The 25641-nt window shown below is 36.6% G+C and overlaps 1 protein-coding gene across 10 annotated transcripts in view; it reads left to right on the top strand.

Moving 5' to 3' along the window:
* Positions 1 to 25641, top strand: part of PDE4D (phosphodiesterase 4D) — a 1389427-nt gene that overhangs the window by 1002072 nt on the left and 361714 nt on the right. The window contains exon 1 of one of the 10 annotated variants that reach the window (XM_064375994.1): positions 2040 to 7609. The exons of the other annotated variants lie outside the window; for them this stretch is intronic. The gene's annotated coding sequence lies outside the window, so the exon portion shown is untranslated. Of the gene's footprint in view, positions 1 to 2039; positions 7610 to 25641 lie in introns of those variants that run through there. 10 annotated transcript variants of the gene reach the window in all.

Raw genomic sequence — 25641 nt, 5'->3', positions numbered from 1 at the left:
TAAACAAGTTAACAATAAATAAAATAAATAGAGACTGAGATGAGAGGTTCTGCTTGGGGAAACCAGGGAAGCCTTTATAAAGAGAATGGTAATTTCTTTGCTTATGAATTCAAGCATACGCATTCCATACATCTGTGAGTACATTTGTAGTTCTAGGCACACAATCGGAATTGCACAAGGTCCATGGAACCATATAAATATTGACCTAATTATTAATTTGTTTTCAGTCTCCAATCTCTTGAGTGAATTTGCCTTTGCTTCTGTCATTAGAAATATACAATGAGGGAAAGTAAAGGAGGAAGATGAAAAGAAGATGTAGGGGGAAGGGGAGCAGTTTGCAATATACTTTCTATTACATTGTTTCAAACTATCTCAGAAGTTGTTATGCATAGAAAATACTACAGCAAAGAAAATTGGAAGTTAAAAATCTATAACAGTAGTAATAACCCTATAGTAGGAACCTTTTTCTGTTTGAAATATCTGTCCATGTCTGCCTGCAAAACATAAACATCATAAGCTAAGAGATTACGATGAGATTAATTTTTTATTTTCAAAGAAATAATACAAATTTTAAATCTTTCATTAAAAGGAAAGCCAGCCAGACGAAACTTTTCTGACACACAAATTTGCCTGTAAATATTATGCTTCTAATGCTTTTTGTTTGATCCCTTTTTGGCAATTAACTTGCCTTTAATTGATTTGTGGATTACCCACTGGAAGTTGCTATGGATAAAGGAATGTAATGGCAGAATTTGTTTATATAGGGTAACAAAATACATTGGCTTGGAAGAGAGATTTAACTGCAAAATATCCTTGATTTTCAGAAATTTTTCTTTTCACATAATGGCAGCACTTAAATAAAGAATGAAAAATTAGATGAATCTGATTAGTGTTCTCATCCAAAGGGAAGATTTATGTCCTGTTTAAGAATCACATTAATTTGATGACATAAGTACATTCTCTAGTGAAAGGGTGGCCACTTTAGTTGAGGAAAAACAAGCAAAAACTTCCACCGTCTTCAGGTTGTACCTGACAAAAAGCTGTGATCTGTGGGTTCTATAAAGTATCACTCCCTAATCTCAGATGAACTAAAGGATGAAAACATTTCATTGCTCAAAGAATTGTTTTATCTCACATCTTACTGGTCCTAGAAAATAACTGTATATTTTCCATCCTAACTCTCCTCAGTTTCTTTTTATAAAGTTCAAAATGCCTTCAGTGGCGCTGCCACTCACTGGTTGGTACGTTTTTGTTCTCTGTTCTCCCGTGAACATGACAAGGGTGGCTTTGTACAACTTCTGTTGTATGAACTGCTTTTCAAACCCTTGGATGAGATACTCAGGGACAAGAAACATCAGGGTTTTTTTCTGAAAGCAAATCCATGTAAACTGAGACAACATAAACCTCGGGGAGATCTGACATGCAGAAATGCCAAGAAGGGGAAAGGGGAAATTATTATCAGTGGAGGAACAAATCATCATGTATTTTGGAGTGAATTTAAAAGGCTCATCGTTTATTTTAGCTCTATATGACTTTGAAAAAAAATATTTCAGTCTTGCCTTCCTCATGTTGGTTGAAATGGGAAGGATTCTCTTTCTTTGCTATTTATATATAACCCTTAGCACTCTACAAGGATCTAATTGGTATAAAATGATGTATGTGAATGTGCCACTAAGTGAGAAAAAAATGTCTAGCCGTTTTTACTCATATAACCAGCACCTAGATCAAAACCAAAACATTACCAGCTCTCAAGGGGACCCCTTTATGCTTCTTTCCAGTCACTATGGACCCAGAGATAACCACTAACTGACTTCCAATAGCATAGATTTGTTTAGACTACTTCTGAATTTTATATGAATGAAATTATATGATAAACTTATTTCAGTCAATATTATGTTTGTGGAATTCATTCATATTGTTTTGTGTAGTTGTACATTCTTCATTCTCATTGTGTTAGTATTGCACCAAGTGAATATCCTACAATTTACTTACCCATTCTATTGTTGATGGATAGTTAAGTATTCCAGTTTTAGGCCATTATGAATTGAGCTGTTATGAACAATCTTGGATATATCACTTGGTAAACAAATGTACATGTAGTGTTGCAGGGTTTTGTGCATGCATGTAGGTTGAGTATATCCCAAGGGGTAGGATTTCTGCATCGTAGGTTATGCATATTTATTTTTAGATATTGCCAAATGTGTTTCCAAACTGATTGCTGCATTTATGTGCTTCCAAGGTGATGTTTCAGTTCTCTGCATTCTTACCAAAATACATGTCATCCATTTTTAGTGATGGCATCTTAATAAATGATTGCCTAGTAATAACAATGTCATCATGCCTTTTATTTATGCAGTTGGGTCTTTTAATCTTTAGGCCCCTTTTTTTCCAGGAATAGTATGGGTAACAGTGAGCTGTTCACACTCTATTTCTCCTCATGATGAATACTATGTAACTGTGAAATAAGTGACTAAAATAAGAAACGATCTGATATGCAGAAATAGTTTTCCCTGTTTGGCCCATATGCAGCTTAAATATGTGATGTTATTCTACATTTTATCCCGATTCATTTTTCAAACCAATAGTAATCATTGTTAGCAAAAACCAAAAATCTTTTATTCTGTTTTAAAATTTCCATCTCCTACTTTGAGTTCTTGTTATATAGCCCATGCTCACTTTAAATCAGGTTTTCCTTCCTGTACATTATTTCTTGGAAAATATGTATTGGACTTTTCCTAAACCACCTTAACCTGTTGAAAAACACTAGTAAATGCATAGGCAATGTAAGTCATGCTAAAATAAATGAGTATTACTTTTTCCAGATTTTGTTTACCTGTACATTTAAAGGTTTTCTTCCCTTTATTCTCTTTCTCTTCTGTCATTATGGTTATTTTTTTTTAATGTCAAGATTCGCTTCCCGGGTTCAAGCAATTCTCCCACCTCAGCCTCGCGAGTAGCTGGGATTACAAGCACCTGCCATCATACCTAGCTAATGTTTTTATTTTTGTAGAGATGGGGTTTCACCATGTTGACCAGTCTGGCCTTGAATTTCTGACCTTAAGTGATCCTCCCACCTCAGCCTACCAAAAGGCCGGAATTACAGGCATGAGCCACTGCACCTGGCCTTAAAGTAAGAATTTAAAAGACCGAATCTGAAACCTGGCCCCATTTACCAAGACTGCTTTCATTCTCAGAGAAGAATTTGTTAAACTTCTAGGAAAGCTGACTATCATCCTGTCCCACCTGAGATATCATGAAGCTTGTGCTAAAAATGGAATTATTCAGTGATCATGAGCTGCTTTTCAAGCATTTTTCACTTACCCTTTACCATTATGACAGTAAACTTTGGGGAGAGGGGAAGGCATGGACTAGTACATCTTTTCGCTTTCCTTGGTTGTGCTAAGAACAACTGAGGAACTGCTAAAAAATAACTATACAAACAGATATAAAGTATTTTTATTATGACCCTTGTGAAAAACCTCTTCCCCCATAAAATGTTTAGTATCTTGTATAAAGTCATAATGTACTTTGAAATATTCAAATCCAATTCCAGACATCATTTATGTACTATTACTGTGTAATCCACCCATGCAAAATGTAATTTCTGACTTTTAATATAAATTTTCATTATTATCATAAATGAAGTCTCAGGCCACAACATTTTGTTAGGTTGCATTCAAATGGTAATCATAAAATGAACTATACTAGTTTTTGCATGGAAGGGCAGCAGCCAGCTGATCTAGATTTCCACCCTTATCTTGGCTCATTAAACAACATTGGACAAGTTACCTTAAATTCACGGGTCCTAAGCCTTCTCATTTGAAATTGAGTATATGGACTGTATAATTACTATATCCTTTAAGGCTTACAGCAATAACTTTATGGAGGTATGAGAAAACTATAAATGATCCAAGACATGTGCTTCAATATTTCTTCATATATCAAGCATGCATTAATGAAATCAATGCCAAGCTCAGGAAATATCAAAGAATAGTTCAATGTCCCTGTAACTTATATGCAATTCAATAATTCATCCAACAAATGTATATTGAGTATATATAATCTGCTAGACTTAGGAAGCCTTAAACTTTGTGCTGTACATTCTGATAGATGTTTAAGCCAGGGGTTGGCTGACTTTCAAAGGCGACCCTTTTACTAACATTGTTCTTCTGAAAGCTAGTAAGTATAAGCAAGAGGAGAGGTATGTGTTTGATCTCACTTATATGTGGAATCTAAAAAAGTCAAATTCATAGAAGCAGATAATAGAAGAGGGTTACCAGGGGGTGATGGGGACAGGAGGGATTGGGGAAATGGTGGCCAGAGGATATAAAATTTCAGTTAGACAGGAGGAATACATTCAAGAGATCTAGTGTACAACATGGTGACTATCATTAAGAACAATATATTGTAAACCAAATATCACATGTGGTCACTTATAAGTGGAAGCAAAATAATGAGACCACATGGATACATAGAGGGGAACAGCAGACACAGGAGCCTGCTGGAGAGTGGAGGGAGAAGGGAGAGAATCAGAAAAAATAACTAATGGATACTAGGCTTAATACCCCCATGACATGAGTTTACCTATATAACAAACCTGCACATATACCCCTGAACTTAAAATAAATAATCGAAAAGAAAATCAGAAAGAAAAAAAATTCTAAGACAGTAGATTTTAAAGTTCTCACCACAAATAGTACATGAGTTAATGCATATGTTAATTAGCTTAATTTAGCTCTTCTACAATGTGTACTTCAGAACATTGTCTTGCACACTATAAATGTATGCAATTTTTGTCAGTTCAATATTTTTAAATAAATTTTTTGAGAAAAGGAGGGGTATGGAAATGAAGACTAGTTCTGACTTTGTGTTGTATATTCTGGGGTTACAAGAATGAGACCTCCCTGATGCCTGCATGCAAATGGATTAATGTGAAATTGACAGGGTTGTTTACTTGTCCAGTTGATTCAGCTGGTTTATGTATATTGTTAGCAATTTAAACTCTGTCGTATTCCCCCAAAAAAATATTTATATACTTTAAAAAGAGATGTCATCATTTCAACATTTGGATTTATATATGAGAGAAATAAAAAGGACTAGTAAAAATTATATGAAGAAGCAAGTCCAAGTATGGTAATTTATGGTTCAAGGGAGATAGGTATTTGTCTTCTCTCAAGAGGCACTAGGCCACAAAATATCAAAATCAAAGATGAATGCAAGCACTAGGGAAAACGATACAGATCAGAGGCACCATGTGTTGTGCATTCTGGTATTCGTCAGAGATAAGGAATAAAGCTGAATTTTTACATGGATTGGTCTTGGAGTAAACTAAAATGAGAGGTTATTCTAAGTATAAAACAATCTTTCCAAAGTTCCTTTCCATTAAGACCTTCAGAGATACGTAAAATCATAAGAAGTATGAGAATTGCTTTTTAGGACCTAATTCATGTTAACTAACAAATCATTATCTACAAAGAGAGTGCTTAGAATGCTATGCATTTAAAGTAGTTTAACTTCATGATTGAGCAGAAATTCCTGAGTTCAAATTATGGCTCTTCTACTTGCAGCTTGTATGACATTTATCAAATTCCTTCAATGTGCTCTGTTTCAGGTACCTTTGCACCTACATCATTGGAGTTATTCAAGTATTAAATGAGATAATACATATATTGCCGTTAAACTAGCACCTAGCATAGAGTAAGCAGTCAGCTCACGTTAAGTAGCATTATTCACAAGAATAGGCTATACATTTCTTTCCATCAAAGATAAGTGCAAATTTGAATAGAAAACTAATTTATGAAACAAGACTGATTTTATGCTTTTCTATAGTACCCATCATTCAAAGGAAAAGATGGAAAAAATCACCAACCAACTGACTCTAAAATAGATAGGAGTTATGCCATACATACATATGTACATATATATGTATTTTGGATATATGTGGATATATTATGTGTGTGTTTACATTATATATACATACATATCTTTGCCAAGAAAACTGGATGTCTCATATCTAAAAAACTTTCAAAATATTAAGACCTAGCCAAGTGCCATGTACACAATTGGTATTCAACATATATTTACAAAATTTAACTTTGTAAAAATTTCAAATAACTTTTACTGCTTTTCCTACTTGTAAAACAATTGCAATAATCCCTTGGCTTTTGTGGTGTAGACTATTATGAGGGACTCTGATGCTTCATGACGGAGTAATTTGATTCAAAGTACAACAGAGCTCTCTTGTGGGTTTAACTTACTGAACTATTGAATGCACCCATGCACCACCAAGTATTCAAATCACGATATAGTTTTCTTATTCTCTACTGTCCCTTGCAAATGCAGTAACTCTGAACTGATAAACACACCGTACCTGTGTAGAAAAATCTCACCCAGAAGGAAGCTGACTGCTAATCTAGACCTACGCTGTCCAACAAGAGAGCTAGTAGCCACAGAGCACTTGAGTTGTGGCTAATCCAAATCACATGTGCTGGAAATGGAACATGCACAGAGGATTTCAAATAATAGTGTGAACAAAAGTGAAAAATTTCTCATTTGTGATTTTCATACTGATTATACATTTAAATAGTAATACTGTGTATAGGGTTAAGTAAAACTTATTTAAATTAATTTCACCTGGTTGGATCTAAGTGTCCATCAACAGATGAATGGATAAAGAAAATATGGTACATACACACAGCAGAGTATTATTCAGCCATAAAAAGGAATGAGATCCTGTCATCTGCAACAATATGGTTAGAACATTATGTTAAGTGAAATAAGCCACACACAGAAAGACAAACTTTGCATATTCTCACTCATTGGTGGGAGGTAAAAATGAAAACAATTGAACTAATGGAGATAGAAAGTAGAAAGATGATTATCAGAACCTGGGAAGTGTAGTGGGTGGCAGGGGTGTAGGAGTGGAGATGGTTAATACGCACAAAAATATAGTTGCATAGAATGATTAAGATCCAGTATTTGTTGGCACAAAAGAGTGATTGCGGTCACAATAATTTATTGAACATTTTAAAATAAAGAGTATAATTGGATTGTTTGTAACACAAAGGGTAAATTCTTGAGGTGATGAATACCTAATTTACCCTGATGTGATTATTATACATGATATGTCTTACATCAAAGTATCTCACGTACCCCATAAATATACCTACTATGTACTCACAAAAAATTTAAAAAAATACATTAATTTCACCTGGTTGTAAAAGTAACTTTTTGTAATATGACTTTTAAAAAATTTAAAATTACATGTTTTGGCCATTATTCATGGTTCACATTATATTCTCCTGAACAGCGTTGATCTAGACAGTAGATGTGACAAGAAAACAGCTAAGAAAATTATTATTCTTAATTCTTGAAAAACAATGAGAAGTATAAAATTTGAAGTGATAAATGAGGTCAAATTTTATAAACACGTCCACCATAGTTCATTCTGTGCTTGTTTCTAGAAAAAAAAAAAACTGGAATATTTTGTAGAGTGTGCTGGTCTGTGCAAAAGTGCTCATCAAGAGAGAATTAAAACATTAGCAAACAGAGGCTGATGATGAAAATGAGATTCCAGAGAAGGCAAGAAGACTGCACACATTTCTCTAAGGTAACAGGCATTAAAGCACCAAGAAGAGTTGCTTAAAAAAAAAATTTCTAGGGGAAAAGTAAATGCTAGAGTGATATTAGTGAATTAGGGGATTTGTGAAGATGCATTTGAATGTCAAGAATATAATGTAGTTTTCTTAGTATTTTTGAATTTACTGACCTTTTGTTAACCTCAAGAGACTGAGGCTAAGACACCGAGGTTTACCATGTGCTTCAATCATTCTCTCAAGGATGCACAGCTCCTCTGAGCTGTAATACGAATTCAGTTCTGTGTGACTCCTAAGCCCACATGACTGAAAGTGTGTCCATGGAACACTGGTCCCTGCAACTGCTCTTCAAATGATGGTTCTATGCTTAAATCATTTTAAGAAATGTTGCATGTGTCGTTACCATCTTGAACACGATTCATTCATCTGCATATTAAAGGCACTGAGAATTACCAAAAACTGTTTAACTTTTAAAAATCTTTTCTCAAACTTCTTTTATCACAGAACACTTTCCCCCTTGCACATGCATCTATATGTTATTTATCACCTGTTTCATGCTGAAACTAACCTTTGACAAAATACTACTTGGAAATGCTGAAATATACTAAATTGCCTTCTATCATCTCTCATTATTGATTACTAAGGAAAATGGCTTTGAGAAAATGTAAACTATTTCAGGAAAATATATAATTTGATGCTCAATTAACTCACTTTTTGCTAGATCAGAAAAAGCAAAACTAGAATTTAAAAATAGACATACTTGGATGCACATCTTGGTTATTCTTATATCCACAGTGTGTGGTCCAAAGGGAATCAAAGAAATCTGTAGTGAGGCTGCTCACAGTCTAGGACTCTGTTTGCATAGGACAAAGGTAGGACTTGGCTTCTAGTTGAAGCTAGAGTTCTGTAGGACTTGGGATTTGGAAAAGTAATGGCAAGATAAATATGTTATCACCGTCAGAGACCTAAATGGTTGCAAAGTTGGCGCTGGTTACATAATGAACAAAACTTTCATAACATATTTCATAAGATATTTTCATAACATATGTCTTACATTTGCATTTTTTATTTTCTGAGTTTTTTTTCTCTAAATTATGCTAAAAATGCCATTGAGGAGTATAAAAACAGACTTTCATTAATAGTTGCTGTAGCAGTGAGCAATTTTTGCAGGAATTTGAGTAAAAAAAACAAGTTATTTAGCAGTTTAGTTCAAATCAGACATTTCTGCCATCAGCCTGCTCCCTGGGAACTTGGAAAGTGCATACTTGCTCTGGGGTTCCTGCTAGTGTCCTAACCATATGCCTTTCATGTCTATTATACTTCCATGATCTTGGATTCAAATATGATCCTCTGCCTTCCTCACAGAAAGAAACAAATTAGGAACATGAACTCAATGGTAATGACATTCAAGAGCTAATGACGTGCAGTCTCTTGGCACTGCCTAGCCAGACACTCTTTAGATAACCTGCTGCTTTAGACTGGACGTGCTTATGCTTCCTAAAATACACCAAACAAGAATATGAGATGCCGAGTCCATGGTTTCCTGTGCAAAATTTAGTTCACCAAGAATACTATTTTCACCAAGAAAACCACAGGCTGTGTGTAGGTAAAGAACTTTTGCACCGATGAAACTTGTTATTGGCTGGGACTAGGGGCCGAAATACTAGTTTGAGATAGTTTCTGCTGTGCCATATAGCCTGGGATCCCACTTTTGCCTCTATAAAGCAGGGCTGTTATCTTCCCTTATTAACTTAGTTGAATGTTGGCTGTGAGAACCAAATAAGATATGTTTCATGGAATAATAGAAGAATGCAAGATATTTTCATGGGAGGCAAGATTTTGGGGGGATATCATAGATTAGTGGAATCTTAAATAATATTTGAGAGGTTATCTTTGACATTTACATGAAACCACATATGAAACAAGTAGCCAATAAGCTGAGGTTTGAACCCTGGGGTGCCTGGCTTCACAGCTAAACTTTTATTAATTACACCTGCTTCTAACAATAACAGCAACCATGGCTAAACTTTCATTAACCTACCTGTTTCTGGCAACAACATTAACAAAAACATTTTCAAAAACATAATAATAGTCATCAATAGGAATAAAGGGAAACAATCCAAAAATAGCTCTTTTGAGGTTACTCATGGATGGAGAGAGGGGAGTGCAAATTTTTTTTCTATAAAAGGTTCCCTTTGAGGATCACTATCCTTGGCTGTCTGGCCTTGTGAAATTATACCTTCCCTAATGGCTTGGAGCTGATCATGCCCTTCTTTCTGTCAAGGACAGCTTAAACTTCATGGAATAGTTTATTTGAAGCTTGTGGGTACCAATTCCAGGCAGCAAGATACCACTTTCAGAGATTCAATTAACTTCCTTTGGAGTCACAGCAAAAAGCGATAGAGCTAAATTGATTACCTTGAAGTGCCTTAACTGTTTTGCTGTTGTTGTTGATACTTCTTGAACCAATTTATTCTCCCAGAAATGTCACTGTTACTGAAGTTGGTCTGTTCTTTATTCACAGTTTATGAATAGGAATCATCTGAATATAGTTATAGACATCTAGTCTAGATCATTTTTCTCAAAATTACAAAGATGGGGAAAATTCCAAGCCATATTTATTCCAAATGGCTGGTAGTGCTTTAGGAACTTATTTCTGGAGTCTTTTGAACTATTTATATTATTTATATGAACAATGCCCCTGATTGTCAGTTAGCAATCTATTCATTGATAGGAACATGAAAGGCAGTCTGCTGCCATCTAGCTTTTTTGTTTGTTTGTTTCTATCTTTAGGAATTTTACTGTCGTTTTACAGAGATATTTTTTAAAGGAGCAATTCTTACTTCATCCCTGAGAGGGAGACATTTATGAACATACTGCAGAATCTTAAAAAAAAAAAAAAAAAGTCTTCATCATTCTCTTGCTTTTGTCTTTAAGTTGGTCTTAAATAGGTAAAAAGGATAAATATAGGTTATGTAGTTCAAATCCATTGGAATGACTAAGTGGTGACCACCCATGGGGCAAAAAATAACTATTTTCAGAGGCAAACATTGATAGCCACAGCCATGACTCTGAGCAAGACTCTGAAATAGATGCAGTTCTTTGTCATCCTCCCTTTTCTTGGGTTATTGGCATTTTCTGCCTTCACAGCTGTTTTCTCTGCAAAATGGGTATTTTACTGTCTGAAGGTTTCTATTGCTATTGCTTCTTGGGGTTGGTTGCCATGCTCTGAGCACAGGAAAGCAATCTGAGATCTTCACTACTAACATTTATTGAGCACCTGTACTATGTCAGGATTGGGCTGGGCTCTGAGGACAGAGTGTTAAACATAATGGACCTGGTCCCTGCTCTTATGAGCCTTAGAAAGGAATAGGGAAGAAAAACATTAAACATATCAGTCCATAATTAAATGCATAATTAGATAAAGTGCATTGAAGCAGTGAAGGTCCCAGGAAAAGGAGAGAAACAATTAATATGGGGGATGGGAAATCAAGGCTACTGGAAGGAAGTAATATATAATCTGAAAAATGAACAGTGAATAGGAATTAGCCAAGTGAAAAGCAGAGGCAAGTATGTTTCAGGAAGAGGAAAAAATTATGTACCAGTAACATTTCAAGAAGATACAGGAAGGAACAGATGATTTCTGTTATTCTTACCAGGTTGATGGAAGAGAGACACAGAATGTAATTAATTAATAGAATACGAGAATGATTTTTTTTAAGGAATGGGGAGGTGAGGAGAGGTCTGCTTAAAGTTCTGTTCCCATATTAATATGGTTTTGCTTTCTCCACAAACCTAGATAAAACAATGGTGGTTCCAAGGGGTGGTTGGGAGGCACTAGTTTTCCCAGTGTACATGCTCACAACTAACACAAAAGCTAAACACAGTGTAACCAACATACTTACACTACAAACACAGCTTCGAAATAAATCCACTAGATCAGCCAAGTGCGGTGGCTACACCTGTAATCCCAGCACTTTGGGCAGCTGACACGGGTGAATCACCTGAGGTCAGGAATTCAAGACCAGCCTGGCCAACATGGTGAAACACTATCTCCACAAAAATACAATTATTAGCTGGCATGATGGCGGGTGCCCGTAGTCCCAGCTACTCAGGAGTCTGAGGTGGGAGAATCACTGGAACCTGGGAGGAGGAGGTTGCAGTGAGGCAAGATCGCACCATTGCACTCCAGCCTTGGTGACAGAGCGAGACTCCATCTCAAAAAAAAAAAAAAAAAAAAAAAAAATTCACTATGTTCTCTCTTCCACCTTTTTTCCCCCTAATTTCTTCCCTTGGAGCTGATATTATCAAACAAGTTGCCAGTCCTGTAAAGGCTATCAGACTCCAATTAAAAAAACAGTCTATTAAATTTAAAAACACTTAGAGATGTAATGATTGTTTACATTTTATAAGTAAATTTAATACCTAAGAGAAAGCCCTATACCTTAGCGTTAAGCATATGAAGATATCTATTATTCAAATAAGCGGCAGTAAAAACTTTTCAGCTTTGGATCCTCATAAAGAAGACCTGCAGGTTTAAAGATTTGCATACATTCTTTAACAATGTATCATTTTTATTATATTATATACTATTTTGTATTTACTTAATTACCGACCTGGGGTTTCAAGATATGTATGAAATATAATTAGAACATTAAAATTAAAGATAAATTATCCCCACCAGAAATAATCTTAGCAGGATGTTTACTAAAGTATCTTAAATCTAGCAGATCAAGAAAAACTCCCCAAGGAGTCTTTAATTAGAACTCTTTAGGACTTGGCAGGACCAGAATCATAATCTCTCCATAAAAATGAATCTTGCCTTGAGCTACATCAATTACAAAATCTGAATCCCTTAAAGCGGCATTAAAACAGCTGATTTTAATTGCTTTGAGCTGGAAAGAGACACACTAAGCTTCCCGATTTCTTTTGGAAATGAATGGGATTCTTGCCAACTATGGATCACAGTTATGAGGTATTCTGCACAGGGAATGTCAAAAAGAAAGCAGATGGATCTTGACATGCTATGCCATCCTATGCCTTCTTCCTTCCCAAGAAGCATATTACGATAACTTTAAGTGAAAGTTGTCACAAGGTCTACCCTTTCTAATTTTTAATGTAACTTTCCCCTTTCTTAATCTATCCAGAAAATAGTTAATAAAAATCCCTGAGGGAAAATAAAAATACTGCCCTTCCTTTTAAAAAAAAGAGGATAACAGAGATCCCTTTAGTGGTGAATGATTTATATGAAAACAGCCAACTCATTCTCTTTTGCCTTATTTTGACCTAGAGAACTGGATTTACAGATTTGTAGCTGGATTTTGATCATACAGTATGTTCTATGCCCACAAAAGAATTTTCCTCTGTGGAAAACTCACAACAGGTATGCTTGGTATATCAGTTTTCAATGCTTTCAATTATAAGTAACAGAAACCTGGACTTAAAATAGCTTGAATAAATAGAGATTACTTTTAAGTAGGTGGCCACTAGAAGTGTTTCAGCTGTTGTTTGATGTTGTCACCATTTGCAGAAAGGCAGCATCTCCACAACTTTCTTGGCCTGTTCCTCATGATGGCAAATGGCTACTGCAGCTCCAGATGATCATGTCTGTGTCACAGTTAGTGAGAGGAAAGGAGGAAGGGGGGAAGAGGATGGCCAGCTGAAGTTGTATCTACCTCACTTATAAAGAAACACAAAAGCCTTTTCCAGAGCCACAAGAAGACTTCAGCTTACAGCGCTTTAGCCAGAACTATGCCACATGGTTATCTTGAATGCAGAGGATGGAAAGTTAACATTTGGTTTTCTGGTCTTTATAATAAAGATAGCAAGGATGAAGAAGTTTGGAAAAGGCTGTGGGCTAGGCAATCAAATTGTTGACAACATTTTGCCTGTATTAATGTATAGCTTTTAAAGCCCAACATCAATTTTTAAAGATGTCTTAAGGACAGGAAAATGGAGAACTAAGATTTTTATATCAAATGCAAAGTAAATCTTGGAAAGGGTGCATTAGAGTGGAAAATAAACTAGAAATTATCTAAGAGTCCCTTGAAGCCAGATCTTGCAAAACATTAGGCAAACATGTCATTCATAATGGACCCCAGGGTTTTCTATCCCATAATGTGGATAATAATATCTCTCAGTTTTTACAAATGTCACCAAAAATTCGACAAAGCAGATACATACGTATTGTAATTATTTAAATTAAAAATTTTGTTATTTTGGGAAGAAAAATAACCAAAAAAACCATTACTGACCATTGGTCATCCAAACCTGATTTATGCCATGTTTACAAGATAAAAACAAGAATAAATAATGATTGTTTGGAATATTTTCATCATATTACTTCTGAAATGATTGATGTCATACTGTCTGGCTTTAGTCAACTCAGTGAATGATTTATCAGTAGCCATGATGTGAGGAGCCCTCTGTTAAGAGATACTTATGATTTTGTGAACTGGAAAACCCTCAGAGAAACATGAATGAAATAGGAGTGCCAGGTAAATGGGCCATAACTTTAGGAATCATTGTTTGGAACAATGTGTCTCAGACTGAGGGAAGGTGGCACGAAAGTAAGCTAGCATTTGATTAGAATATTGAAGGATAATTCCATTCTTAGAGATAGAAAACCTAAGTAGAAGCAAAAGAAGTAGGAAATAGAAGCCTGTGTTTGAGAGATTCGGGGTGACTGTGTTTCACTAGAACAGCAAGAAAGGGAACTTGCAAACATAAATTTAACATGGGGCAACAGGCCTTTGGGTGCTGAACAGAAGGACTTTGTTTAAGGATGGCTCTGTGGCTGCGGAACAGCTTTTTCCATAGATTATCAAAACGATTCTGGAAAATATTCTGGGCTGAGAGCAGGTGCCATAGGGAAAACATGAGAGTTATGGGCTCAATTGTGTCCCACTAAAAGTCATATGCTGAAGTCCTCATGTAGGACCTCAGAATGTGGCTGTATTTGAAGATGGGGCCTTTAAAAAGGTGATTATGATAAAATGAGATAATGAGGGTAGACCCTAATCCAACACGGCTGGTGTCTTTGTAAGAAAAGGAGATTAAGATGCACACACACACCCAGAGAAGAGAAGCTGGCCATCTGCAAGCCAAGAAGAGAGGCCTCCAGAAGAAAGCAGCCCCACTGACATTTGACCTCAGTCCTCTGGCCTCCGGAACTGTTAGGAAACATAAGTTTCTATTGTTAAAGCAACCCAGTCTGTGGTATTTTTCTAATGGCAGCCCAAGGGAAAAAATACAATGAGCAAGTATTATTTGTATTTTAAGAAGTAATGATATTATAAACTAAATTCATGGAGGTAAATATAGAAAAAAAAGTCATTTCTGAAAACATTGAATAGATGTAACACAGTTGACACTAGCAACTACTGCAATGGGGTGAGGAGACAGAAGGTCGGTGATAACGGAGCTCTCGAGACTGGGACCTGGGCAGTCGGGAAGGACAGGTGGTTGATGGAAGAAAATGATGAGTGTGGTTGGGGCCGTGTTCCCCTTGAGGAGATAGATGCTGGTACTCAGGGTAGAAGCATCCATCACAATGTCAGAAATGTATGTCAGACATGAAGGCAGGAATGAAGTGGTGGAGGAAGCCATGGAGAGTGTAAGCAGGGAAGTGCTATAGCTGCATAGCCAGCCAATGGGTTGTGCAGTTCCTTGTAAGTGGCTGAAACAATGTAACAGAATTGTTCGATTTAGTCTGCATATGAAATTTCAATGTCAGAGAAAGGCCTTTTATCTCAAAACCAAATAAACAGACTGAAAGACATTATTTTTCTGACAACTAAGTCTTAAAATTTCTTTTGAGAAAGAAAAATGATACTTTTTGTTTGTTTGTTTGTTTAAACATAGAGGTAGACCAATAAGGCAAATACCTCAGGGGAAGGTAACATGGTGATTTGAATTTATATGGGTGCGAATGCCTGAGATTAGAATCTTTCCTGAGAAGGGTGAGCATCAGTGGAGAGTGGGAGAACATGAAGACAGTCACTCTCTTTCTGCAGGAGAGAACTGTGCAAGAAGTGGTGGGGAGAATGCCACCAAGAGCAGGCTGCCGGGGCCAGTTTAGTGATGGGTCCAAACGATCTCACTAAGGTGAAAGGATCATAGTTAACCTTACCAAGGGAAAGTCGGTTTCAATTATATATTTCACTTCTGTGCCGCGTTTTGCTTAAATTCTCTTTTGGAGAATATCAAGAAATATAGATGAGTTTAGCAAATCCAAGATTGTGTTCCCTGCTTTTAACTCTTGTTTCTGAAATAGCCCCCTGATCCCCAAGAGTAATGCTTGGCTGAGGTGCTTACATGAGTTGTTTATATCATTCATTACTTGATGTGATGAACGTATTAAAAATAAGACTCCCAGTTTTCATCAGAGGGCTTACACATAATAGCAACAACCTTTAGAAAAGTACTGCATTATTTATTTATAGAATGGCTTTGACTCACTTAATAATGCTTCATAATTAATTTGTAAATTACTTTTTTACTTTGCACAATTATAATTTAACATTATATTTCTGCAAAAGAAAACATTTTTGTGTGGCTAACATTAATCAGTTTCTCTTCATATGTTTGAGACTGTTTTGTCTACAAATTTAAAATGTCAATGTGGTGAGAATGACTCAGCCTTCTCAGATAATCATTTATTCTATAAATATTTTTGAATACCTACTATGTTTCAAGCACTGTTCTAAGTGTTGAATAATTAAACAAGCAGAGCCTGCCTTCAGGTTTTTTTAGATTCAAAGAACACAAGATGATAAAGTAATTTTTAAAATAATCTTGTTTCATCTTACAGATAATATAGATAGGCTCAATTTTATACATTTTGACACCTAAAGTATTGTGATAATCCAAATCATGACCTTTAGACATTACGCTGTGCTGTTGATTGGAGGTTAACATACGATTAGTATATTCTCTTATAATGTATTTAAGGACTTCAGTGAGTATTTAGACAAAAGAGCTAAACTTGATCAGACAATATAATTTCTGAGAACCGAGTCTTCCTGGAGCAAACATTCTGATTAGATTTAATAGGGTTTCATAAAAAGGTATATGTTCATGCTTTTTGCTAGTTGGGAGTTTCCAAGCAAATGATTCCATGAAAACATTTGCAGGGAATTCCCATCTGTTCTATATTTCCGTGATTTGGGGGCTCTGAATCAATAATGCTGATGTAACAGTTGGTCAAATTAGATAAGAAACAGCCCGAGACTTCATTTTCCATTAGGTGTAGTCTCATGGAAAATCACCTTTGAAGCCATCAGTGGAATGAAGCAACTGGGTGGAACCTATGGGAAAATCCTAGAGGAAGTCCCCAGCGAGTCAGCCTCCCTCTCTGCCTTGCACTCTTGGATTCCTTGGTGAAACATCCCAAATGGCTTTCTTGCAAGGAGGATGTAGTGGGTGATCCACTTACTGACCAACAGCTGTGTGTGGAAGGCACCGTGCCCACCACAACAAAGGGGCAGTGAGGTCTGCTGAGCAGATGAGTCGCTTTTCTGGACCCTTCCAGGCTTGCAGTTGGCTTAGATGAAAAGCTCAGGCTTATGAGCTGCCAGAAAGTTTTTGGCAAAAAGCCCACCTTTTTTCTCAAGTACAACTATTCAATTGACTTGATTCCTCGGAGAGATTTGTAAGGGTGAAAGCAAATTCATTGTCTACTTTTAATGACCCTGAGCTTCTAATGAGGTAATGGATGTGAAAGTGATTTTTAAAAACACAGTGCAAATACAAGGTGTTTTTAGTCATTATTTCAGTACCTGAGGAAAATGTAAAAACACAAAGCCACAAATGTACCAAGGTGCCACGTGAGTTTACTTGGTTTTGCCGTCTATTTTAGCCTTCCAAAGTGTATAGTCCATCCAGGCTATCCTTTTGTGAATTGCATACTGAAGTTGCTTTTCTTTGTTCTCCCAGCATGCACTTGTGACATTTCCAACCTTTGATATGTATATGGTTAACACAGGCTGTTTTTCAAACAAGATAAAACAAATGCTAGCTAGGAAGTTTACCTAGAGTTTAAAGGGTTCTAGAATGTATTCTCATATAACAGCTATACTTATACCTACATTGTGCCAATGTTTTTTATATATGAAGTGCTTTAATCCTCAAAACAAACATAGGAAGGATGTAGTATTATTCCTCCCTTCTTAGAGATGTGAAAACTGAAGTATACAAGGTGAAGTGAGAAGCCTTAAATCACACAGCTAGTAAATGGCAGGGTTAGACCTCAAATCCCACTAGTCTGTCTTCAGAGTCTGTATAATTAACCACTGCTCTCTGTGCATTTATTTATCTATTAATTTATTTATTTATGAGACAGAGTCTCACTCTGTCATCCAGGCTGGAATGCAGTGGCACAATCTCAGCTCACTGTAACCTCCGCCTCCTGGGTTCAAGTGATTCTCCTGCCTCAGTCTCCTGAGTAGCTGGGATTATAGGTGTGCACCACCACGCCGGCTAATTTTTATATTTTTAGTAGAGAAGCAGTTTCACCATGTTGATTGGGCTGGTCTCGAACTCTTGACCTCGTGAGCTGCCTGCCTTGGCCTCCCAAAGTGCTGGGATTACAGGTATGAGCCACCACTCCCAACCTCCCTGTGCTTTTAAAGATTAGTTTTATGAATATTGTGCTATTTCTAATAAGAAGATGTAATTTTTGTTATGTATATTTGTTCTTAGTCTTCACTTTTGGATCTTGGGCCACATGTGCTATTGTCATATTTCAGCTCATAAGAGACTTCTCTGATAATTTTGTGTAAAATACATTTATAGAACATTTATATCTTATAAATGTAATTTTTCTTACCATTATCTGATTTGATCCTGCTTATCAACCACTAGAATACACAGAACTTGATTCTCATTTTTCAGATGAAGAAACAGACCAAAAAAGACTAAACAATTTGTTCAACTCCATATCACCAGTTTGTAGCAGTTCTGTGACTAGAAGCCAAATTTCCTGGCTCTTAGTCCTGCATTCTTTCTAGTATAACAAACCATCTCTTCATTTCTCTCCCTTATGCTTTTGGAAAGAAAATTGAGAACATTAAGAGCCCCGGTAAAATTGGAGAGGCATTTCTTGAGAAACATTTAAAAAAATTTTATAAGTCTTCACAAAAGTAGGAGGCAAAAATATGTTACATTAATGGTGGATTTCATTAAATCAGTGCATACAGCTAGGTTCTGGTTTATTAATGTTCAGTTTTTTCATTTTTGGCCCTCCCTAATCTGAACACTTTGACAGTACAAGTCCTGAGTGCTCTCATGCTTTTTGCTATTTGCTTTTTTAAGGTAACTCATTTGCACTTGTTCATCATCCTATTCCTTCCCTCAGTCCCCCAGGCTCTGTTGCTAATTATTGACCCAGGAAAGCTTCAGAAAGGACAAAGCCAGCTAAAATTGGAGTGCTCTTTACTTAGACTTATAATGCATTTTCCATTTTTTCAGAAAGAATAAAGCATTTTTAGCTGCCAGGTTCAGAGACCATTCAGTTATATGGGCACTTGAGTTTCTGCTAAAGAATCACAACTCAATTTAATTTTTTTTTTTTTTTTAGTATTTCATTCACAACCAGTCTGGAAAGTGAGAGAGAGAGAGAGAGAGAGAGAGAGAGAGAGAGAATGTATTTGAATTTCTCTTTCTTTATTAACATATAACACACAGCAGAATAATAATGTGTCCACTCATTCCATAGATATTTCTCAAAGGGTTGCCAAGAATAAAGAATACTACTTAAAAAAGGGTGGAGGATGATTAGATGTAAAATTACCTCCTCACAGGACCTGGCACATGATAAATGCTCCAGAAATATTTATCATACTGAAATGAGCTATCACATGAACTGTATTCTCTGGCTTCAGAATCTATTGGGAAAATGATGAAGTCATTAAATATATGAAAATTGGAGAGGAATTTAGGAATCATCTCATGTAGCCCTTTTGTTTTAAAGATGAAGCAATGGAAATGCAAGAAACTCGTATGTCTTTTCCAAGCAAGATCACACATCTATTTAGAAATAGTATGCTTTTTTTCATCATAACATGTGCTTTAGAGATTACACATATGTCAATGTCTTCAGTGCAGGGCATAATGTGAGAAGAGCTGGTGAATGTTCTAGAACAATGCTATCCAGTAGAAATATAATGCACACCCCATAAACAATTTTGAAATTTTATTAGTAGCCACATTTTAAAAAGTTTGAAAATCAGTGAAATTAATTTTTTTCATACTGAGTCTTCAAAATCCAGAGTATATATTATATTTTTGACACATCTCAATTTGGACTAACCATATTTTAAGCACTTAATAGTGACATGTGTCTTGGGGCTACTCTGTAGACAATATGGCTCTATAATCACAGAGAGGGGGAAATAATAATGCGTCTTTAAAACTGAAGTATTTTATTGTTTGTTTAAGTCTGATTTTAACACAAAAGTACAAAAATGAAACTTAAACTGCCTCAACAACACACTTTTTAAAAAACTAGAGTAGACCCATACCATTTGACAGATTGCATCAATAGTTATAATTTTAGACACCTCCACCCCTCCACACATAGAAATTAGTGAATAAGCAAACTGTCAATAGTACTGGCTCAAATCATTTTACATACAACTTCTACCAAACTTTCAAGGGAGAGGTAACTTCTAACTTATACAAATTATCTCATTTTACAAGTAACTCTCTATAAGTATACAATGGGTTCCATTCGTAGCACTAGATGAACTTGAACTGTCTGCCAGTTTTTATAGAATATCCTCAAGCAATAATCTTGGTTATCCATATTATCTTACATTTCCTTATGAATATTTTGAGTTTGTTCTATTATTGATAAATACAAGGGTACTGCTGTTTAATAGACTGCTGCATAGGTCATTTTGCTATGCATTTACTATTTAAAGCATAAAAGTGAAGGTAGCAAGAAGATTTATCTTTCTTGCTATTCCTTTTTTTTTGAAACAGAATCTCACTCTGTCACCCAGGCTCTAGTGTAATGGTGCAATCTCAGCTCACTGCAGCCTCCGCCTCCCAGGTTCAACTCTAGTGTAATGGCGCAATCTCAGCTCACTGCAGCCTCCACCTCCCAGGTTCAAGCAATTCTCCCGCCTCAGCCTCCCAGGTAGCTGAGACGACAGGTGCCCACCACCACACCTGGCTAATTTTTGTATTTTTAGTAAAGACAGGGTTTTATCATGTTGCCAGGATGGTCTTGATATCTTGACCTCATCATCCACCTGCCTTGGACTCCCAAAGTGCTGGGATTACAGGCGTGAGCCATTGCACCTGGCCTTTCTTGCTATTCTTGAAATTCCTGTTTCTAACAACATATTCTGCAGAAGCAAAGACACTACTGCATTTGTTCAGTGTTTTCACAAAAGGTTAATGTAATTGTGGGTTTGGATATCACCTTGACCTTTCCTTGGATCTTTGATCAGAGTTTAGGTAAATATGTTTGTAGGTTTCTCCCTTTTAAATTCCTGAGCTTTTGAAGTAAAACCAGAGCTGAGAGAGGAAAGGGAATGGCAAGAGGCAGAGCACAGCAGAAACTGAATTGGGTCACTTTTCTAGAGGCTTCTAAATTTGGTACAGTAGGATTCCTGTGATCATGTTAAACCTAGCTTTTCAAAAAGCTATTACTGTTCCATTTTATTCTCTGGCACAGAAAATAAATCAGAAGACTTCTACATCCTTTTGCTCAAAAGCTGATTCTGATTCTCTATATGATACCACATTAATAAAGTTTTCCCTGTTAATTACCATGAAACCATGCAGCCTTCTAAGGTGTTCTCTTTGGTTCTTAGTTCCTTTACAGTTCCATCTCCAAGCATAAATTCTCATTAATATCAGTACAGTGAGGAAGATAGACATGTGTCAGTCATTGGGAATGCTTGCAGCTGTCACTGCCAGAAAGTTGTAACTCAACTGGCTTAAACCATAAGCCATCCTGAGGTGGGAAGCTCGAAGTCACGCAGTAACTCAGTGACATTATCAAAGGCCTGAGTCTTTTTCATCTTTCTTTTCTGCCATCCTCAATCGTTGGTGAGTTTTCTGTCTTGTTCCCATCGTCTTGAGATGTCTGTCACAGCTCCAACTGACACATGCAGATAACTATGGCCAGTTGGAAAAGAGGATCTTCTTTTTATGTCTTCTTTTAAGAAAGAAAAAAAAATCATTTCCAGATAGCCTCCCCTTGTCCCACTTTCCTTCAGTGTCTCATTGGGCAAAATTGTTTCACATGCTGATGTCTTAACCAATCACTGTCTTGGAAATGGTACTTTCATGATTAGCTGAGACAATCAGGTTTTCCTCATGGCTGGGGCTGAGGCCCACCTCCCTGTAAGTATGTGGGTGCAAAGGTATGTGGATATTTGAATTTCACTGGGGGCCCAGTAGGAAGAAATGGCTCTTGAGTAGGCTACCCACAGAGTTAACTATAAGTAAATCAGAAACTATAGTATCATAAGTCCTACAGGGAAGCATGGAAGTGCAGGATGCTGTAGGAACATGCAAGAAAGGCCCCTGGTCATGCTTGCTAGAGCAAGAGGTAGAGAGGAATGTCAGTGGGCTTTTAAAGGAAACTATCTGATCTGAGATGTAAAGTTCAAGAGGAAATAGCCAAGGAAAGGGTGGTAGAAGGAGAGAGGGGGTAACAGGTAGACACAGTATCATGTACAAATGACTATGAATAAGATAAAATTTGGTGGGTTTGGGGAGATGCAGAAAAATTAGTTTTCTTAAGCATAAGTTGGGAATTCAGTCAGATATAGGGCTAGAGAGGTAAACTGTAGATTATAAAAGATCTGATAAATCACATAGAATTCCTACCTTATTCTGCTGCAGTGGGGAGCCAGTGAAAGATTTTAAGCAACAAATGACATAAGTAGATATGCACTTCAAAATAATGTCTTTGGCTGCTGTGGGAAATTGGATTGCATATCTTCAAGACCAGAAGTAGGTAGAACATGTGAGAATCAATTACAATATTCCAGGAAAGAGTGTTGAAGGGCTTTAAGATAATGTCAGTGGGGCTGGAGAGAGGTGAGTATGTTGGATTGATATTTAGGGGTTTTAACTAAACAGGACTTGGTTAATAGATAAGAGAAATAGGAATTAGTAATCACTCAGATTTCTGACTTGAACAATTAGGAAAATGGGAATGACATTTATTGAGTTAGGATAGAAGAAGATTTGGGGTGTGAGGAGTGGATTAATTTAAATTGTAACTAATGAGGGGCTTATTCTGCATGAAATTCAAGAGAAATGTTCCAGTCCTTAAAGTATTTTCAGTTGCTAAGGAATGTATTAACCAGTAAGTGATATAGAACAATACTAGGGGTACTTTAATTTATTACAGATGGTGATCCATAAAGCAAGAGAAAGATAAAAGAGCTTTAAGAAGGAATTGCCTCCCTCTGAGAAATAATTAGTGGGAAAATCTGAGGTTCTTCATGAAAGATAAACAATTTTAGTTGAATCTTCCATATAAAGATGAGACAGATGGTAATTGTCCAGGAGTGGAGGCACTGTACACTACATGAAGCATATTTGAGGAAGGATACGAGGCTAGATTGCTAGGGCAAGCCTGAATAGGCAAAATAAAATAGAAAGTTTAGGGACTAGTTGAATTAGTCAGAAATGTTGAGAACCCAAGAGAAAAACAAAATTCACATTTTCTTTGTTGATCTATTATTGCAAGGTGCATTAGTCAGCTATTGGCACAGTAATGCTACCTAACAAACAACCACAAAATGCCGGTGACATTTGCTTCTTGCTCAGAGACCTGCTAATGGGTCAGAATAGTGTTGCTTCAGGCTGCAGGTTGCCTTCATGCTTGTTCTTCATGCTTCTCCTTCTTGGACAAATGATCTCCCAAGACATATTCTTGTGACACAGTTTACGACTCCCAGTGTGGCAAGTGGAAATGTTCCATACCTTGTATGGCCTCAGCTTAGAAAGCGGTTATCATTTGTGCACACATTTTCTTGGCCACAGCACATATGACTAAACCCAGTATCATTGAGGGAGGGGAACCTGAGGAAGAAAATGATGGTGAATATTTGCTGCAATGCCTAATATATAACATAAATATAGATAGCATTGCATTTGACCCATAACCCATAAAGATTCTAGAACACTAGTGTTCCCAGCTATGGAGTGCCCAATGAGCTTCTTGACAAACTCAGGAGGGTAACCTCCATTTATGTGACCTCCCTTCTTTGCTCTTCATTTATGCTTTTAAAAGGGATGACATGAGCCCATAAATTACTCATTGGGTTGATTGTTCAGAATCGGAAGCAGCTACTTCAGGACAGTCTCATTTCATGATTGGTTGCCTTTGGTCTCATGCAGTGGTATCAGTCCCTTCCCCTAGAGGGTTATGTTCCCTCCCTCACCAGTAATACTGAGTGAGTGATAAAAACTAAAGCAATAAAAAATGATTGTACTATTTTCCTTAGTGTGTAGTTGTTGGACTTCTTCCAAAAATCCAGCACACTTATAAAAACCAAACTAAGGCATTTTGCTGGTTATTGTGCCAATAGTGTGTCTTAATTAGTCATGAGAATTTATGTGGCCCATGAAAGAGGCATAATTTTCCTATGATTGCACAGCTAAGTTGCATATCTGAGACTTGAAGAATCCTCAGATTATGTTATCTCTAAATCTCTAATTGCTATGTAGCAAGAGAATATAGCCATTTTTTGATTCCTGAATCAAGGATACATAACTAAAGTTGTATTCAATCAATCCAAAAATTTTCAAGCTTAAATAATCCTAGGGCTTGAGCAGACCTTAGAGTGTGTGTGCACCCATGCACATGTGTGTACTCTATTTTTAGATTATCTTTTAAGAGGGACCAGTGACATGGTCGTATAATACAAGAGAAGAACTCATTCCCTGTTTCTCTATAATTCCCAAATGATGCTCAAAACTTGTTCTCATTTCATTCTGTGGCTTCTGTGCTGCAAACAGTGGCCAGTGACTCAGGAAGGCTACATACAGTGAGACAAGGTGCCTTTCCAGGCACAGTTCAGTCCTGAGGCTCCTTCTCACACCATCTCATAGACATTTCAAAGCAAAACCCTAGGATCTTTTTTATGACTACATTTCCACTCCACACTTTTCTTAATGTTGCAGGAGATACTTGAGAGAAGGGAAAAAAGAACAGGGAGAACACAAAGGCAAGATGAGCAAGATGCCAGATTTAAGAAGTATATTTATACTTAGTTATTTGCAAATTAAATTCTGAGACCCTTAGATATTAGCTGTCACAGGGGTTGTGCTTGAAAACCTTGATTCCAACCCTGAGCATAAAACTCTTGTCCAAGTAGGGCAGCAGAGTGGAGGATTATCATTGCACATCATAGGAGGAAGGCCCTGTTCAATGCCAGTTTCCAGGAGTGCCATCTCAGGGAGCCAGGGAGAAGACGTAGGCCAGGTAACATGGCGGATGTATGGAGAAAAACCCTGAGGGTGCCATGTTAGAGGAACAGGAACAGAAGAGAAATCTGACTGAGAGAATGAAAGCTCAATAGACGCACAACAAACAGACTAAATAAAGTACAGATGGAGTCAGGTCAAGTTTAATATGAATGTCCTTGGGCCCTGTGTTTCATCCCAGTGTTAAGTACAGGAAATCATTGGATTTCTCCAAGGATGGGTCTTTAGAGCAACAGACTTTAGAAATTGAATACTTATGAGTTTACTTTCTAAAAACAAATTTATCAATAGAAAAAATAGATTACTTAATTGGTTTATCTTAATGAAAAAACAACAAAAGGCTTCAACAAATAATTGTTGCTGATTGGTTGGTGGGTTGGTTGGTGAATAATAAAAAGGAAAGAAGGGAGAAAAGAAAGGAGAGAATGAGGGAGGAAAGGAGGTGAGAAAGGCACATTTGAAAGGGAAATAGGTGTGCTTTAAGTTCACTATTTTTAAAAGCCTATATTAATAAATGATACCCTCAATCAGATTTTATATCTCTTTTTTCAGTCTTTACAATTCAGATTTGTAATATATCAATGTG

The sequence above is a fragment of the Aotus nancymaae genome, unplaced genomic scaffold (genome assembly GCF_030222135.1).
Source record: "Aotus nancymaae isolate 86718 unplaced genomic scaffold, 86718_ANA_hifiasm-v0.15.2.pri h1tg000014l, whole genome shotgun sequence".
Lineage (NCBI taxonomy): Eukaryota > Metazoa > Chordata > Mammalia > Primates > Aotidae > Aotus > Aotus nancymaae.
The sequence above is the reverse complement of the archived record's forward strand: the minus strand, read 5'-3'. Positions and strand labels throughout refer to the sequence as shown.